This window comes from Streptopelia decaocto (assembly GCF_964273445.1).
Source record: "Streptopelia decaocto genome assembly, chromosome: 5".
Lineage (NCBI taxonomy): Eukaryota > Metazoa > Chordata > Aves > Columbiformes > Columbidae > Streptopelia > Streptopelia decaocto.
In genome coordinates, this window is record NC_138659.1 from 35,974,647 (window position 1) to 35,991,494 (window position 16,848).

Genomic DNA, 16,848 nt, shown 5'->3' on the forward strand with positions numbered 1-16,848 from the left:
CAACTTGATCAAAAGCTTTAAAAAAAACAGAGCACTTGATAGATGCCAAACCGCTGGTGTTAAAAAACAGCAGCATTGTAGCAAGATGTGGGGCAAATAGCAAAGGAATTAACTCAGTCCCACCAGTAGCTGGTGAGGAAGCGATGTGTACACAGAGGCCTTTGGGTTGAAATTTTGGGTTTGGAAGAAATACAGCCACATCCACGTTCTTAGGTGGTGACTTCTCCAGGCAGAGGATTTCGACACGTGTGGGTAATGAGATGTCTTGGAGGAAGAAGTAAGTGGATAAGGACCTAGGAGTGGCACTGGAGGAGCTGGGAGTGCGGGGCACAGTCACGTGTGAATGGCGCCGTACCATGTGAGAAACGTCCTTCTACCTGCGACCGTCACTTTGGAAAGCGTCTCTTGCTTTTATTTTTCTCTTCCGTGGAAAGCTTCACTCTTTTGGGTTAAAATATAACTATGGTGGTATGAAATGCTCGCTTGGAGCCGAGTATCTGATTGCGCATCTCCTGTATGGAAATGACGTGCAGTAACGTGGGCGTCACCTTGTTTTTCACAACTCTTGCCTCTGGAGAGGTCCTGGGTGTCGGACTCTGCCGAGCAACCCCAGCTCCTCATGGCAGAGCTGCTGCTGAGGAAACCCGGGTGTTTCTCAATGATCAGCAGTGGGGATGTTGGACCAAGAACAGCAGAAGGATGTCCACACCCTGCAGCCCAGGATGTGCACATGGCGAGCAAAAGGACCGATTTTATCCTTTTATGAAGATTATGCCAGTTAAAGAAGATTAAATCTCAAGAGATTTAAGCTGCTTGCGCGGCTGGGACGACACGGATGGCGTGGAGGCTCGCTCCATCAACAAGAGCTCCCGTGTCTCGTGTATCTCCAGGGTGCATGGGGATCCCGCTGGTGTTTCTGCCACCCTTTTTCCAGGTCTGTCACAGCGAGCGCATGGGGACGCACGTGTGTGTGTGTGTGTGTGTGTGTTTGTGTGATCCTGCAGAGCTGTCGCAACGTGTTGGAGGCTGGTGAGATGCAGAAAGGGAGTGAACTGGGAGCTGCCCAGGAACACGTCAGCCAGCCCGAGCTTCGGGAGGTTGCAAAACCCACGCAAGGTCAAAGTACAAACACGTGTTCGGCTACAGCAACACACTGTGTTTCTTAATTCACTTCTGGAGGAGGAGCGGGGGGAAGAAACTTCTTCCCAGTGAGGGTGCCAGAGCCTGGCCCAGGCTGCCCAGGGGGGTTGTGGAGTCTCCTTCTCTGCAGACATTCCAACCCGCCTGGACACCTTCCTGTGTAACCTCATCTGGGTGTTCCTGCTCCATGGGGGGATTGCACTGGATGAGCTTTCCAGGGCCCTTCCAACCCCTGACATTCTGGGATTCTGTGTGTGTTTTCAGCCGAGTTTGCTACCAGGTTGCATGATCATCAATGATCTCGTTAATGCTGATAAATATCTCCAGGGTGGGTGTCAAGAGGATGGACCAGACTCTGTTCAGTGGTGCCCAGTGACAGGGTGAGGGGCAACGGGCACAGACTGAAACACAGGAGGGTCCATCTGAACATGAGCAGAAACTTGTTTGCTGTGAGGTGCCAGAGCCTGGCCCAGGCTGCCCAGAGCGGGTGTGGAGGCTCCTTCTCTGAGACATTCAAACCCCCTGGACGTGACCCTGTGTGATCTGCTCTGTGACCCTGCGTTAGCAGGTGGGTTGGACTGGGTGATCTCCAGAGGTCCCTTCAACCCAAACCACTCTGTGATTCTGTGATCAACCTCTTTTTTAGGTGTTTAAAACACACCTTTGTTCCGGCGTGCATGCTCAAGCAAGCGCTGCTGAAATTAGCTCCTTTGTTTGAGGAAAGATGTTTTTTGTTCAGTGAACTCTGTTCAGCTTCCAGGCGGGCCGAGTTATTTCTAGGAAAAGCCGGAGCGGTGTGGTTTCCCCCGGCCGCGGTCCGTGAGTCACGCGGTCCGTGACACAGCATTCATTCCTCTCTGGAAACCTCATTGCTGGAGCTGAGGCGTAAATGGGGACTCTGGAACCGCCCTTCGTGTCTCGTAACCGAAACACTCAATCTGGCATTTCTGGAAGTGATTTTCCTAAATATTTCATAGATTTTAAAAGTCAGCCTTTTAACATTTCTGTTATATACCCAAACCCCATTAAGGTAAATTTAATGACATTTTTTTTCTGTTTCAAAAGCAACTGTCCATTCTTAACAGCCTGGCATATAAGAAGTTGTAATGGCTGCTAATGCTGTAACACAGATGTAACAATAATAAATAGTATTATCAGTAATACTGTAATAAATAATATAAAGCTTTAGGTTATTTCTTAATAGGAGTGATGATAGATTTGGGGGGGATCCACTTTTTCGCTTGCTGCTTTTTCTTTAGTTACTGGCCTGTTTGAGATCATGTTTGGTATCGAACAGGAATATACACATTTGCTGGTTGAAAACCCTCAGCAGACAGGGTGGAGCAGTGAGGCCCAGAACAGGTTTGTTTTAGTGATTTGCATCTTTCATTTTAAAACAAAGCGCCTCATTTCTGGATCAGAAAGCAGATGCGCTGAAAGGTCGGTGCCAAAGTTGTTCAAAACTCAGCCATGTCCTCAATTTTGTGTTTGCTTTACAAAGACATTTCGGCTTAAGAAAAGTGGCTTAAAAAAAACCCAGCTTGGAGCTGGAAGGAATCATGAGCTTGACAGAAATAACAAGCAACAGGATTTGTTGCATTTACAGCATCTCGAGAGAGATCGGTGTTACACAGGGAGCTTGCTGTAAACTGGGTCACTTGTTTTGGGGAGAGAAGGTGCTGAAAGAGTCATAAGCAGCAGTTTTCCGGTAGCACGGGTTGTTCGGCGGCGTGTGATATTCGATGCCAAGCAGCAGGTTTGATGCTTGCAGCAAACAGCGGTTGGGCTGCATATTTGGAATCATTTTTAAAGATTTGTCCTTGAGCTGTTGTTGAACACGGTGTTTTGTGGCAAACAGAGGTCACAGTAGCTCTTTAATTTGCTTGTAGTGCATTTTTTTTCTGGTATATCAGTGACCAGCGTCAGGTTACTTGAAGTAAAACAAGACCAAAAATTGTCGCCTGTTTTGTGGCGTCTCCAGAGATAAAAGGCGAAGCTGCTCTCTGTGTATCGGTTGCTGTTAAACTTTTATTTTTATTTATTTCTTCTTATCTCTGACTCAGACTTCCTTCCTCTTCTTACACCAAAGCTGGTTTATATCTCTAAGCTGTTTGTTTCTCGGCGTTGCCTGCAGCTCGGTTGGAGCAAGTGTTGTTGCTCATTTTCTTCATCTGGGTTGCGGTGCTTGGGCCTTGGGGTTGAGTTTGCTCAGTGGTGTGAATAAAGTAGTTTTGGGTTCTTTTTAATTTGCACTAGGCTTTACTTGCCACCTTCGGTGCTGGATTTCACTTGCTGATATATAGAGTTTCTTTACTGATGGGCAAGGGAAAAGGTGTCTCAGTATAGAATCACACAGAATCACAGAATCAACTGGGTTGGAAAAGAGCTCAGAGATCAAGTCCAACCCTTGGTCCAACTCCAGTCCATTGACTAGATCATGGCACTAAGTGCCATGTCCAAGCTCAGTTTAAAAACCTCCAGTGCCGGTGAGTCCAGCACCTCCCTGGGCAGCCATTCCAATGCCTGACCACTCTCTCTGCACAGAATTGCTTTCTCATCTCCAGCCTCAGTTTCCCCTGGCAGAGTTGAAGCCCATGGCCCCTTGTCCTATTGCTGACTGCCTGGGAGAAGAGCCCAATCCCCACCTGGCTAGAACTGCCCTTCAGGTAGTTCTAGAGAGTGCTGAGCTCACCTCTAAGCCTCCTCTTCTCCAGACTAAACAAGCCCAGCTCCCTCAGCCTCTCCCCATAGGGCTTGTGTTCAGGTCCCTTCCCCAGTCTTGTTGCTCTTCTCTGGACCCGCTCCAGCACTTCAATCTCTTTCCTGAGCTGAGGGGCCCAGAACTGAACACAATACACCAGGTGTGGCCTCCCCAATGCAGAGCACAGGGGAAGGATCACTGCCCTTGTCCTGCTGACCACGCTGGTTTGGATACAGGACAGGACACCATTGGCCTTCTTGGCCACCTGGGCACACTGCTGGCTCCTGTTGAGCTTCCTGTCCATTAGTCCCCCCAGGTCCCTTTCTGCCTGGCTGCTCTCCAGCCACTCTGTGCCCAGCCTGGAGCGCTGCAGGGGGTTGTTGTGGCCAAAGTGCAGCACCCGGCACTTGGCCTTGCTGAACTTCATCCCATTGGAATTGGCCCATTTTTCCAGTCTATCCAGATCCCTCTGCGGAGCCCTCCTGCCTTCCAGCAATCTGCTTATTGTGACTTTTTTTGATGTTTAGGCTGATTTCAGCTGTCGAGGTGAGCAAGACCTTTCCCCAGCAAGGCTTTTGGAAGGATGTGCTCTCGCCAGTGCGCATGGTGCATGAATTACTGAGAAACATTAGTACAAAAGCCTGGTAGTAGCTATTTCTCTTAAGTTCCAACCTCAAATGGAGCGTTTGGTCACATAGCTCATGTTCTGATGAGGGAAGAAGCAAACAGGTCAGCACTCGGTGGCCGTCTCTCTTCTTCAGGCATTTTTATGGTGATCGTTATCATCCTAATTTGGGAAGGTGGAGGTGAAGCAGAGCAACAGCCACTTAACAGAGAGCAGTACTCCCAGATGTTCACTCCTATAGAAAGAAAACGATGTAATCGGTTCAGGCTGTCGTCTCTTTTAGCCCTTAGGCTAAATTTGTCATGGGTAAAGTGTGTAGGAGGGGGGAAAAAACCCCACAAACCACCAAAAAAACCTCTTAGGAAAAGTTCATTATGTTTTTTTTTTTTATTTGTTTAGGGCTTTATGGGGTATTAAGTTGTATCTGTCTGGACACATGCAATATTTAAATACGTAATGATTAAACATGTTGAAAAGGTGTTCCCAGAGCTCGCTTTACATGACCTGTAATACTCGTCAAGCTGTCGTCTCGTCTCCCTCCTGGCCCCACCTCATCGTGGGAAAACAGGGTTGGCTTCCTTGCGTGCCTTGAGGTCGCTGAACCCGTACGGCCCTGGATCACCGAGGGGAGAAATTGCATAGATAAGATCGGCTGCAGTAATAAAAGAGCATTTTTGTCAAATATGAATGCATTTATTGTTAGAAGTGAGTTATTAAGTTGGCCTATGTCCTCACCAGGTGACTTCTGCTGTCCCATGAGACCCAAAGTAGACATGAGTGTCATCTGCGTAACAAGGAATCCGCACCCCGTTGTGTGCCTTCTAATTAATCCTTCAGTTCCTCCTATCTATACTCAATAGGAAAGATGTACAGAATGGGTACTGATTGAATTACATCTAAGAAATCTTCAGGTAATGAGTAATTATCACTTCTACTCCAGAATTCCTCCTAGAAAGTGGGACGAGGTTGGGCAGATGCATCTGAGTTTTATGGAGCTCAGTTACTAAAAGACTGCTGGAAAAAAGGCATAGAATCATAGAATCCTAGAATTGGAAGGGACCACAAAGTCAAACCTTTTGTGGCAAAAGCCTGGTCTAGACAAGCTGGCCCAGCACCCCGTCCAGCTGAACCTTTGAACTGCCCAATGCTGGGGAATCCACCACTTCCCTGAGAAGGTTATTCCCATGGCAGGTAGTGGCGAATCCACATCTCCCATCTCTCATCAGATTTGAAATAAAATGGACTGAGTTGAGCTTGACTCGCCGGCCTGCTGGAGGTGCAGCTTAACTGCTAAAATCCTTCCAAAAAGCGCTGTGGAAAAACAAATCTGATGGTTCTTTCACTTGAGCCGGGGTCTACCAGCTCCCGTGTTAACGGTGATCTGCAGGAAAAGGACAATGAGCCCATATGGCTTTTAATTCTTGAATTGGGGGAAAAAGATATTTGAGCAAGGGAGAAGTTGGACCATTTAAGCAAAGTGCTTTTTTTGTTGATCTTCAAGACAAAAAAGGCTTTAAAAAATTAATTAAAGGCAGGGGAATTGGCTGGGCTCCCTGCCACAACAGGCTGCTCGGGGTGTTCTCCTTCAGTTGGCGCTTGCAGACATCTGACTTGTGTTCAGAGCTCACAACCCCCTCCCTGCCTCTCTCCTCACCCATGTTTGAAGGTCAGTGACAAACCCATGGAGTTTTTTGGCTTTCTGGACTGCGTGGAGGAGCTGATCCTGAACACCTTATTGCATCTGATACGTGGTTGCCTACCTGTGCTAGGAACAAGGGTTGACGGGCTGTGCCCAGGGGCATATAGCTATTAAAAAACCCCAAACCAACTACTCCTTAAACATACCTGTTTTCTCTATGACAAGACTAGCGTAGAAGGATTTCTGAAAATACTTTCTCCACCATGTATTTCTTTGATGTGGCTCTGATGTTCCTCAGTATTGCTGGCAACAGGATCCCCCTCCTGGGATGGAGTTCAGCAAACCTGATGCTGCTATTTATTAATGCTATTTATTAGGGGTTTTTCCCGTGTTATTTCATCCGTGGAGGGGAAGCAGACCACTTCACATGCCTCTGATTTCACTCCTGGACAGTTTGTGTTATGAGATAAAGGCTGGATGTGTGTCCCTCGGGACCAGTGATGCTGCCTACCCAGGGACTCTGCTACTGCTGGGATGGAGCCAAAACCTTTATGGAAAGGTTGGGGATTTCATTGTTTCGCTTTGTTTTTAGCATGGTGAAATATGACCTTTTTCCTTGTGGATTATTTATTTGTTAGGGTAGGACTTAACATCTGGTGCTTTTATATATATTGCAAAAATGAATCCTTCCTCGCAGCACTGACTCTTTCATCTCCACAGTGTCATGCTGAGTCTTTCAAAAGTAATATTAATGCAAGGCTTTGCTTTGGGTTACTTGCACACGTACATAGACTTGAATTTATACGATTATGTTATCTCCCCCTGCTTTAGCCGTTCTTTTGCTGGTAGAACCCAGAGCTGCCACGAGGCGCTACAGCAGCTGCCGTAGGAAAACGCAGCCGGGCTGGAGCTCCCGTCCCTCCTCCTCCTCCTCCTCCTCCGTCTCCTCCTCTCGCCGCTGCTGACGCACTCGGCGGGGCGAGACAGCGTGGCCGGGAGGGAACGGCAGCGAAAATTCACTTCCTCGGCTGCGCGGGGCTGGCGAGCGGAGGGGAGAAAAACCCCGGCGTCGCGGGGAAGTTGAAGGGCAACAACTTTTAATTTGAAGGAAGTTTGGCTGGTGAAGGAGACGCCAGTGAGGTCCTCGGGTCCGGGAGTCCGTAGCGGCGGAGGAATTGGGGAACGCTTTGGTTTGCGACTGGGAGAGGACAAGTTGGCTGCTTGACCTGCAGGTGAGTACCCTGGCTTGTCCCCACAAATTGAGTCCAGGATCTGGCGTGTTTCCGTCCAACGGGTCTGTTTCTCGCCCCGGGCACAGCGGAGTCCCTCCGTGGTTTCTGGGTTTGGAGGGTTGGTTTGGAGGTACAAGGTGATCCGCGTTACGCCGCCGTGGCAGCGGCGCTTGTTTGCACAAACTAAAAGTCAGGGACAAGCCGCTGTCCCCTTTGCCATCCTGGACACCTCCTCACCCTCATCTCCCTCCTTAATCGCTGCCAAATATCCCCATGGCAATTACAGCGAGTGTTTACATGGCACAGTAAGAACAAGAGCGTAGTTAAGATTTTATGTGAGTTTTTTGGCAGCTGTACAGAGGAAGAGGCGGTGCCGTGCAACCGGGCCACTCTGCGTGTGTCGCGGTGTCACCCACCGCCCAAAACCACGCCAGTTTGGCTGTACAGGAGGGTGGCCCTGGCTCTATAGAGGAGAGCAGTGAGTCACAGGGAAACCCTAGAAATCCTCTCCGTGAGCTGAACGTGCGTCAGAAAGAGGAATAAATAGAACTTTATCCGTAAGCTGGGTCTTAAGGCAGACAGGCAGCCAAGTCTTTCCATGGTATGTGATCCTATTCGTGTGTTTCTGGCAGAGCCACCTTTTCTTCTCATTGTAAATCTCTTTTTTTGAACCGAGTGCTTTAATCTGGAAGCCTTCTAATAGATTTATAGCGATGAGTTGAAAAGTTGTTTTTTTCACTTGACTTTTGGGGAAGAAACTAGAAAAGCTATGCCTGCAGTAGCTCATCTCTCTGTGTGTTTATTTATATAGATATAAAATATATATTTGTGTATGTATACACACTTAAGTGTACATGAAGAGTTACTCCAGGCATTGGGCTCTGTTCTGTGTGCATATATATATATAAAAAGCTATGGGTTTTGTTTGTTTGTTTGTTTGAAAGCAGGATGGAGTGAGCAAGCTTTGAGAAGAGGCCCTAAATTCTTTCTGTCTGGTCAGGTATTACCATGCCTATCTCATTTGTGAGTTGATGTGGTTACGCAGGCAAAGGCAGGAAGGCAAACCATAACAAAACACACTCTTATCAACTACCTGCTCACAGCACTGTCAGGTAAATCATTAACAAGCGGTCCCAGTGCTGCTTAAAGCTTCTAAAGACATTTCTCACCCCCGAATCTGCCTTTTTTCCAGGAGGTAAGAAGTAAAGTTACATGCAGATCTTGGTCTTAGGTGCGGATGTGTCACACTTTCTGTTCTGGTTAATAAAGTGATGTAGTCCAGTGGATCGGGGAAGGGAGAAGACCTCCCCAGGCACAAAGAATAAAGCATGTTGCTGAAAGAGCAGCCTGGCGATTGCTGAATCACGTCTGTTCCTTCCGCTTACCTACCTGTAAATACTGTAACTCGTTAATGGAACTTAATTTTCAGTGGGTTTATGGTTAGTGGGCTGTTTGCTTTTGTTTCCTAGCATCCTGTGAGTTGAATCTGCTTGAGCTGGGAAGATCTGCTGTGGGTCTTAAATCCACACCAGACTTGTGCTTTGCCTGACTTTGGGTTTTGTAGGCATGTAAGAAATGGATTTCTCCGAGGCATTTGATACATATAAACTGTGCAGTCCTGTCTGCATTTACTTGGAGTTTTGCTCGATCATGGTTGCTTATTTTGTGGGAGTAACTTGAAGTATAGAAAATACGTAGCATATGAAAGCGCATTATACGAGGAAGCAAAAGTAGCTTCATTTGCGATGTTTGCAGCTCTTGTTTGAATAAGAGAAAAAGTGCTTAGGTCAAGAGGGGCTAAAGCTATTCTAGTTGCTCAGATCTAAGAGCATGACTCAAAACTTCCAGCTAAACCCTTAAGCTTCCTGAATTGGCATTAGAGTCGTGCCTTGCCCCCACTAAGCTGTGTGCTTTAGGTGCCGGCTGTTTGCTGCCAAAGGTCTGCTTGGTCCTACAAGGAGATTTGCAGTTTTCTTGCTGGAGATACCTGGACCTAATAAGACCTTTGAGAGCACAGGAACCCGGACCTCACTTTAGAAAAGAAAAAACCCAGAAGCCTATCTCAAAAGCTTGTGAGTGTCCCTGTTCCTCCCTGAGCTCCAGATCACGTCTCCTCTCGCATCCCTGTGGGTTTGGGAAAGCCCTGAGGGTTCCATCTGCCCCAGCCCGATGGGTGGGAGTTGGATGGTGGGGATGAGTTGGCTCGGGGGAGACCTTCTGATCTCTGAACTGCCTGAAAGGAGCTTGGAGCCGGGGGGGTCGGGCTCTGCTCCCCAGGAACAAGCACCAGGAGCAGAGGAAACGGCTTCAAGTTGCGCCAGGGGAGGCCGAGGTTGGATCTGGGGAACAGTTTCTTCCCCAAAGGGCTGTGGGGCATTGGAACAGGCTGCCCAGGGCAGTGCTGGAGTCACCATCCCTGGAGGGGTTGGACAGATGAAGTTCCCAGGACATGGGGCAGTGCCAGGGCTGGGTTATGGTTGGACCTGATGATATTGAGGGTCTTTTCCATGATTCTGTGACTCATGCTGTTCGGGGGCTCAGCGATTTGCTCCGTGTCCCTGGGCTTCCAGCCGCCTGTGAAAGCTCAGAACTGCTCTTGCTGCTGAGGAAAGTGCCCTTTTTGCTTGGCTACCTTTACAGGGTGGCTGCACATTAACTTGTTAAAGCTGAGCTTTTTAAAGCTGTTCTGCTACGTGAGGAGAGATCTCAAGAGTTCGCCATGTGCCTGTGTTACACCTAATACCAAGTGCCTGAAGTGGGAGATATGCAAACCTGGAGGAGAAGATGAATCCAAACCTTTCCACGAGATATGTTTGTTGAAGGAGCTCTCTGTACTGGGGACATCCCAGTTAGAGCTCTGTATAAAATGGTAAGGCTGGCTTGCAGAAGGCAGGAGCCGTCCCTCCATCTCTGCCCTGGGCAGCTCAGCGCAGAAGCAGATCCACGCTCTGAATCTTTGCTTAAGCCTCTTACCTTGGGGTTTTTAGGGGTGAGATTGGGATCTCAGTTGGTTTACGAGAGCCAGGAGGTGGCAGACCTTTAGACACCCAGTTCAGAAAGAACCATTGAGCCATGTGGGACAGGGAAAAGGATGACAGCCCCGTTCCTCTCTCCTGCCCCTTGGGTCCTTGCTGCTAGGCTGTGGATGAGCTTTTTGGCCTGCTGGAGCACTTGGTTGTCTCCAGCCACTTGCTGCAGCTGTCTGCATGGCAGAGAAGGCGGGGAGGGGGGGAAATGACCGGGGTTTTAAAAATAGAAAGGCGGATTAGGAAACTCGAGGTATGGTTTCAACATAGAGCCCAGCTGCTCGGACAACTCGCTGCTGCCACCAAAAGGGGAAGGACTCGCTTATCCTGATGTGACTGCTCAACCCAGCCCCGCAGAAACCACGCAGTCACCCAAGCGCCAGAGAGGAAGATGGGGACACAGGGCAGGAGGGAGGGGACGTCTCGCAGAAATGGCTTGTTGAGTTCTTCTGGTGCAAATAACCCGAGTCAGGTGTGCAGGGGCTGGAGCTGAGTTCCGGTAAACAGCTCCAGCGCTTGGCATTGGTAACGTGGGCTCTCCTGCCTGCTCAGCTTTAAAGTCAGAATTACAGGACAGATGCTGCTGTTTCCAGCTGGAGCTGAGCACATTCAGGTGACTCTGCCCAAGTTAAGAGCGTTTACTTTGCTGTTCGAATCATTCATATTCTGGTAGTTAATGGGGAGAGTTTGAGTAGATGGAAAAAGAAAATTAATAATTAAAAAAACCCCAACACACAAAAAATACGGCGGCCTTAATTTCACTTACTAAATGTAAAGGTCTTGCTTAGTTATAATATGACACTTTAAGGTCTTCAAGGGGCTGTAGGTATAAACTGTAGTGTAAGCATTTCCAGAGCTTGGTGGAATTCGGTATCAAGTAAAATTTTACCACTCGATTTGTGAAACTGAAATTATTCAACGTTTTAAAAGGAAATTTAAGAACTGAAGTTACTCTTTCGGCCTCTGGACAAGACAAGCAGGTAGTTTCACTCAGCTACGTTTCAAAATGCTTCAGCATGCCTTCTCCCTTATTACTGAGCTACGGTTTATAACCAGGAGTAAAAACTCCTTGGTCCCAGTGATATATATATATATATATATATATGTATGTATGTATGTATGCTTGTATGTATGTAACACTGCTTTCTTGTAGATTTAAAAGATCATGTCAGCAGTCAAGCAGATTTTTTCCCAGTGAGAATGCTGACACTGTTAGACTTTATTGATTTTTAAGAACTGTGAAGTTGAACCCGGTTTGAGCCTATTTATTTATACTGGGGAAGCTGCTGCTTTGGGATTGACATTAAACATCAGGGATAAAGAGGATTTAGGAGCAAGAGCTGGTTGGTTTTGGTACAACTCTGATTTTAGGTTTTGGGTCTTCCCAGCTCTCTGGGTTTTTCCTTTATTGTTTCCAACTCCTTTTGTGCTTTGCAGTTTTCTCTTTTCATCTCAGCCACATGCGTTTCTTTGGGGATGTTGGTTTATCTGTTCTAAACTAGTCACACCAAAATCCTGCCTGCATCCTGGCATTGTTCAGCCTTCTGCAATCCGCTTGGATGGGATAGAACAGCAAAGATCTGACCTGGGCAAGCCTGGAGAGACTTGATTTATCTGTTATTACGGTTGCAGAGAGGCAATGGAGAGACGCTTCCAATGGCGAGGGTGTCTCTGGGCCCGTTAAACTTGAAGTTGTGAAATGAGATGTATAGAATAATAAATATTGCAAAAGCAAAGTGAGAAATGAAGCGACGTTCTGCTGTGTTTGAGGTTTTCTTCATCTTGGCGGTTCTTGCCGTTTCAGGAAACGTAAGCTGCGGATCTGTTAATTTGCAATGGGATTTTAGGGAACTGAAGAAGCTCTTTTAGAGCGCTCAGGGTAAGCCCAGGAGAGCAGTTTGCCCCCGTTTTGCTTTCTGAGCTACTACATTTACATAAACGACCCTCTCCCAAACCATATATATTCTTAAATGATCAAAATATCTTCCCTGTATAATAAAAATATAGCTGTCCAGCAAAGGACTGTTTGCAAACATTTTCCCTGTATGCGGTGGCCTGGCTTTTACAGCTTGTAAGAGAAAGGTGGGAAAAGAATTGATCCAATAATTCAGCGTTATTTAAGCTAAAACCACTCAGTTACTGAATTAGATTTATCTGGAGGAAAAGTAACGCAGGCTCAGACTTTTGTTAATGTTTAATGTTCTGCAACAGTCTTTCCAGGCATAATTGAGCCGTCGGTACAGGCGCGATCCCGACAGAGGGGTTTATTTGGAGTGATTACAGGGCCTGCTGTGGCTTTCATTTCAAAGCAGCCCGAGGTAATTGATGAACGGGGCCGTAATTTATTTACAGTCCTCCGGATCCTTTCAGACTGATTCCCCTTCTTTTTCAAACCCCTTGGAAGGGGAGGAGGAGGAGGAGGAGGAGGCGGCTGCTGGGGCTCCTTGGGCTGCCGGCGCTGCTGCTCCTCTGGCACAAAGTTATCTCGAATATTCCACCCTCTCTTTTGGGTGGTGGTTTTGGCAACCTCTCCATCGTTAGCCTGTTGACCTTTAATCTGGAGCGTGTGCTGCTCGGCTGGGGGGTCTGACATGTGGGGCTGGAAGCAGCTGCAGAGGGTGGAGGAGAAGAAGGAGGAAGGAGCAGATGCTGATGGCAAAAATAAACCAAAGCTCCAAAAGACACAAACACCCATACAGGGGGTTTTTTGTCTACATTTCAGTTTGGAATGAATACTCCTAATTATTCTTCCTGATTTTCATAGGCTGGAAGGGACCACGAGGATTGTCTGGTTCAGCCTTTCATGGCACAAACCTGGTCTAGACAAGCTGGCCCAGCACCCTGTCAGGCTGAATCTTAAAACTGTCCAGTGCTGGGGAATCCACCGCTTCCCTGGGGAGATTATTCCAATGGCTGATTGTTCTAAGTGTGAAAATTTCGCTAGATTCCAGCACAAAACGCTTGGTCTTTTATAGCTGACTCTACTGATGAATCCTGGCTCTGCATCGATAAATCCACCTTTATGCAGAGCTTTGAAATAAGGAGGAACTCCTGTCTATAACTACCTTTTGAAATAGGTACGCAGAGGTGATTTTAAACTCAGAAATCACTTTGGGTATAAAGATGACTTTCAGTTCTGTTGAAGCTCTGAATAATCGGGGGAGGAGGAAGCCGCAAGCTGATGTGTGGCTTCAGGTTTTCCCCATGCTTGGGGCAAACCTGCTGGTTCTGGAGCTTCAGCAGTGACCTGCTGAGCTCTAGAGTCCTGTGTGGTGGGAAAGAGTAGGATGGAGTCCCTGAAGAGGTGGGGTGGAGTCCCTGGAAGCCCTGAGCACTGTGCTTGTGGAGCTTCACGTGTCCTGTCCTGGAGAAGTTGCATGTACAACTCAGCATGGTGTTCATCCCAAACCCGTTCATCTGCCTGCAAGGTAAAGGCCACATCAAGGCTGCTTTGCAAATAGGGAGTAGTAAAAAGGTAGACTGAAAGTATTTTAGTCCACATCCTAATTTTAAAGGTGAAAGGCGGTTTTCAACTAGATACATGGTTTTTGAGACAGAACGTTGAGGTGCCAGCTGCTGGTTATTTGAAAGCTGCTGGGCCTTTTGGGTCAAACACTGCGAGAACAAGAAAGATGTGCCTACAGATAATACAGATAATTAAGATAATAATACAGATAGTTAAGAAAATACAGATACAAATACGAAATACAGATAATTAAGAAAAAGGAGGTGGCAGTGATTAGGTTGCCATCCCATTGCAAGTTTGATATTTGGTGCAGGTTGAAATCGTGGGTTGTTCGTCCTGTGCTTTGCTTCTGCCTTTCACCCCTTTGGCCTGACTAAATAGTACATGAACCAAAGCGGTTCCTGCTATTTCTAGGGAAATATGAATGCAACACGTGTTAATATAAAACTTCTTTGCCTGCTAAGCGACCCTGAAGCCTGTGCCCTCCCTCAGGGGACATAAGTCCCCTTGTCCTCAATGATGTATGCAGCATCTACAGTAACAGGCCCTGCTGCTTATGGACGTATATACATTTATATTTTATGTCTCCACCTGCCCTTCATATTTTATTTAATAAAGAGTGTAAGGAAATTGGTTACTTGGCAAAAACTGGCTTTTAGTGAAGTAAGCAAATGCAGGTTTCCTGATTTGGGGGCTGGTGCCGTGTGTCTCAGGATCAAATGAAATCAAGTCCCTGCATTGTTTCACTGATGACATAAAATAAAACCTATCACAGGACGCTCTCTCTCAGCGTTGTTGTGGTGCTGGGTAGGGTGAGCTGCATATTTCATCAGCATTTCCGCCACAGTACTCTTAGCCCCTCGCCCACATGAAATATTTGTGAACGTGGTTATTTTCAGCTGCAGTGAAAAGGTTTTGGAGTGCCTAAGGACAGACGACAATATCCTTGCTTTTAAAAGCAAATTGCATGTGTATTTATGTTCTGTGCAGCGTCTGGTAATGCTGCAACTCCACCTTCACTGCCACAAAAGCACCCAAACAAAATAAAATTAAAAAACTTTAAAAAAGGCAAATTACAGTGACTGTTTAATAACACTTTTTACAGTACTTGATCTTATCGTTTCCAAAATAGTACTTTTTGTTTTCCATCAGTAACCATTGCAACAGCGTCCAGGAGAAGCGCTGGCATTACCAGAGGATTGATGTTCATGATCTTTTCTACATGGAAGATGATTTTTATCAGGTTTAGAAGATCTCGATGGTGTTAGGATTTACCTACAAGATGCACGTCGGGTGTTCAAGGATAGTCCTGTAGAGCGAGTCTGCCCATGGGACGGGCAGGCAAAGCAGCACCTGTGTCAGGTTGGCCCCTATTTGCTTTGTACTCTTCAAACATTCTGTTTACGAATACATTATCCTGTTTATGAATGTATTTAAAATATTCTGTTTACAAATGTGTTCATATATACGTTTCCCAGGCTTTGAGGGAGTGCTGCGTGGTCACGGAGCCTGTCACGAGCTGGCTGGATGGGTTTTACTGGTGTCCTGCTCTTGAGGGCTCCATGTTGGATGAGCTTCCACCGTACGGTAACATCTGAGCAGTGATCAGCCCCTGCACATTAGAAACATCAGTGCGACCCCCTAGTGTTTTTCGCTCACTCGAGTGCGCAGCGGGGATATCCGCATCCTGCTGGGCATCTCTAGAGAGCACATCTTATGGGTATTTACCCACGGGAAGAGCGTATTCCCAACCAGCCTTTTGCATCTTGGTTTAAAGGAGTATTTCACTCTCCCGTGTGACTGCTGCTTTGTTATCGACTCTGCCATTCATCTTTTAGCTTCAGCATTAGCAGCTTATTCCAGCTGTGCTCGGCTTCTCTTGTCCTTCCCCAGCAGAGCCATGACTTTGTGGCCAACACCAATTGGTCTGGGAGAGGGAGAGGGAGAGGAGAGGATGGCTCGGTGGGGCAGGTCGGGATTGGGCTATTTTCGGGCTGCACCTTATCAGCACAACTGTCTTGCCTTCGTTAATACCTTGCTAATCTGGGCTTCGCCCATCTGCTCACAGAAAGCTATGGCGGCTGTGTGACCGCAGATTTAAACCCATCTTCTTCGCCACCTTCCCCTTCCCCTTCTCTCCTTCCCCTTCTCTCCTTCCCCTTCTCTCCTTCCCCTTCTCTCCTTCCCCTTCTCTCCTTCCCCTTCTCTCCTTCCCCTTCTCCCCTTCCCCTTCTCCCCTTCCCCTTCTCCCCTTCCCCTTCTCCCCTTCCCCTTCTCCCCTTCCCCTTCTCCCCTTCCCCTTCTCCCCTTCCCCTTCTCCCCTTCCCCTTCTCCCCTTCCCCTTCTCCCCTTCCCCTTCTCCCCTTCTCCCCTTCCCCTTCTCCCCTTCCCCTTCTCCCCTTCCCCTTCTCCCCTTCCCCTTCTCCCCTTCCCCTTCTCCCCTTCCCCTTCTCCCCTTCCCCTTCTCCCCTTCCCCTTCTCCCCTTCCCCTTCTCCCCTTCCCCTTCTCCCCTTCCCCTTCTCCCCTTCCCCTTCTCCCCTTCCCCTTCTCCCCTTCCCCTTCTCCCCTTCCCCTTCTCCCCTTCCCCTTCTCCCCTTCCCCTTCTCCCCTTCCCCTTCTCCCCTTCCCCTTCTCCCCTTCCCCTTCTCCCCTTCCCCTTCTCCCCTTCCCCTTCTCCCCTTCCCCTTCTCCCCTTCCCCTTCTCCCCTTCCCCTTCTCCCCTTCCCCTTCTCCCCTTCCCCTTCTCCCCTTCCCCTTCTCCCCTTCCCCTTCTCCCCTTCCCCTTCTCCCCTTCCCCTTCTCCCCTTCCCCTTCTCCCCTTCCCCTTCTCCCCTTCCCCTTCTCCCCTTCCCCTTCTCCCCTTCCCCTTCTCCCCTTCCCCTTCTCCCCTTCCCCTTCTCCCCTTCCCCTTCTCCCCTTCCCCTTCTCCCCTTCCCCTTCTCCCCTTCCCCTTCTCCCCTTCCCCTTCTCCCCTTCCCCTTCTCCCCTTCCCCTTCTCCCCTTCCCCTTCTCCCCTTC

At 48.1% G+C, this 16,848-nt stretch overlaps 1 protein-coding gene across 3 annotated transcripts in view; it reads left to right on the forward strand.

Moving 5' to 3' along the window:
- SGMS1 (sphingomyelin synthase 1) overlaps positions 1-16,848 on the forward strand; it is a 99,429-nt gene that overhangs the window by 57,567 nt on the left and 25,014 nt on the right. Inside the window, exons 3-5 of one of the 3 annotated variants that reach the window (XM_082054428.1) lie at positions 6,937-7,337; positions 13,128-13,791; positions 14,982-15,191. The exons of 1 other annotated variant lie outside the window; for it this stretch is intronic. The gene's annotated coding sequence lies outside the window, so the exon portion shown is untranslated. Of the gene's footprint in view, positions 1-6,936; positions 7,338-7,913; positions 7,939-13,127; positions 13,792-14,981; positions 15,192-16,848 lie in introns of those variants that run through there. One more of the 3 variants, XM_082054429.1, reaches the window with a different exon arrangement.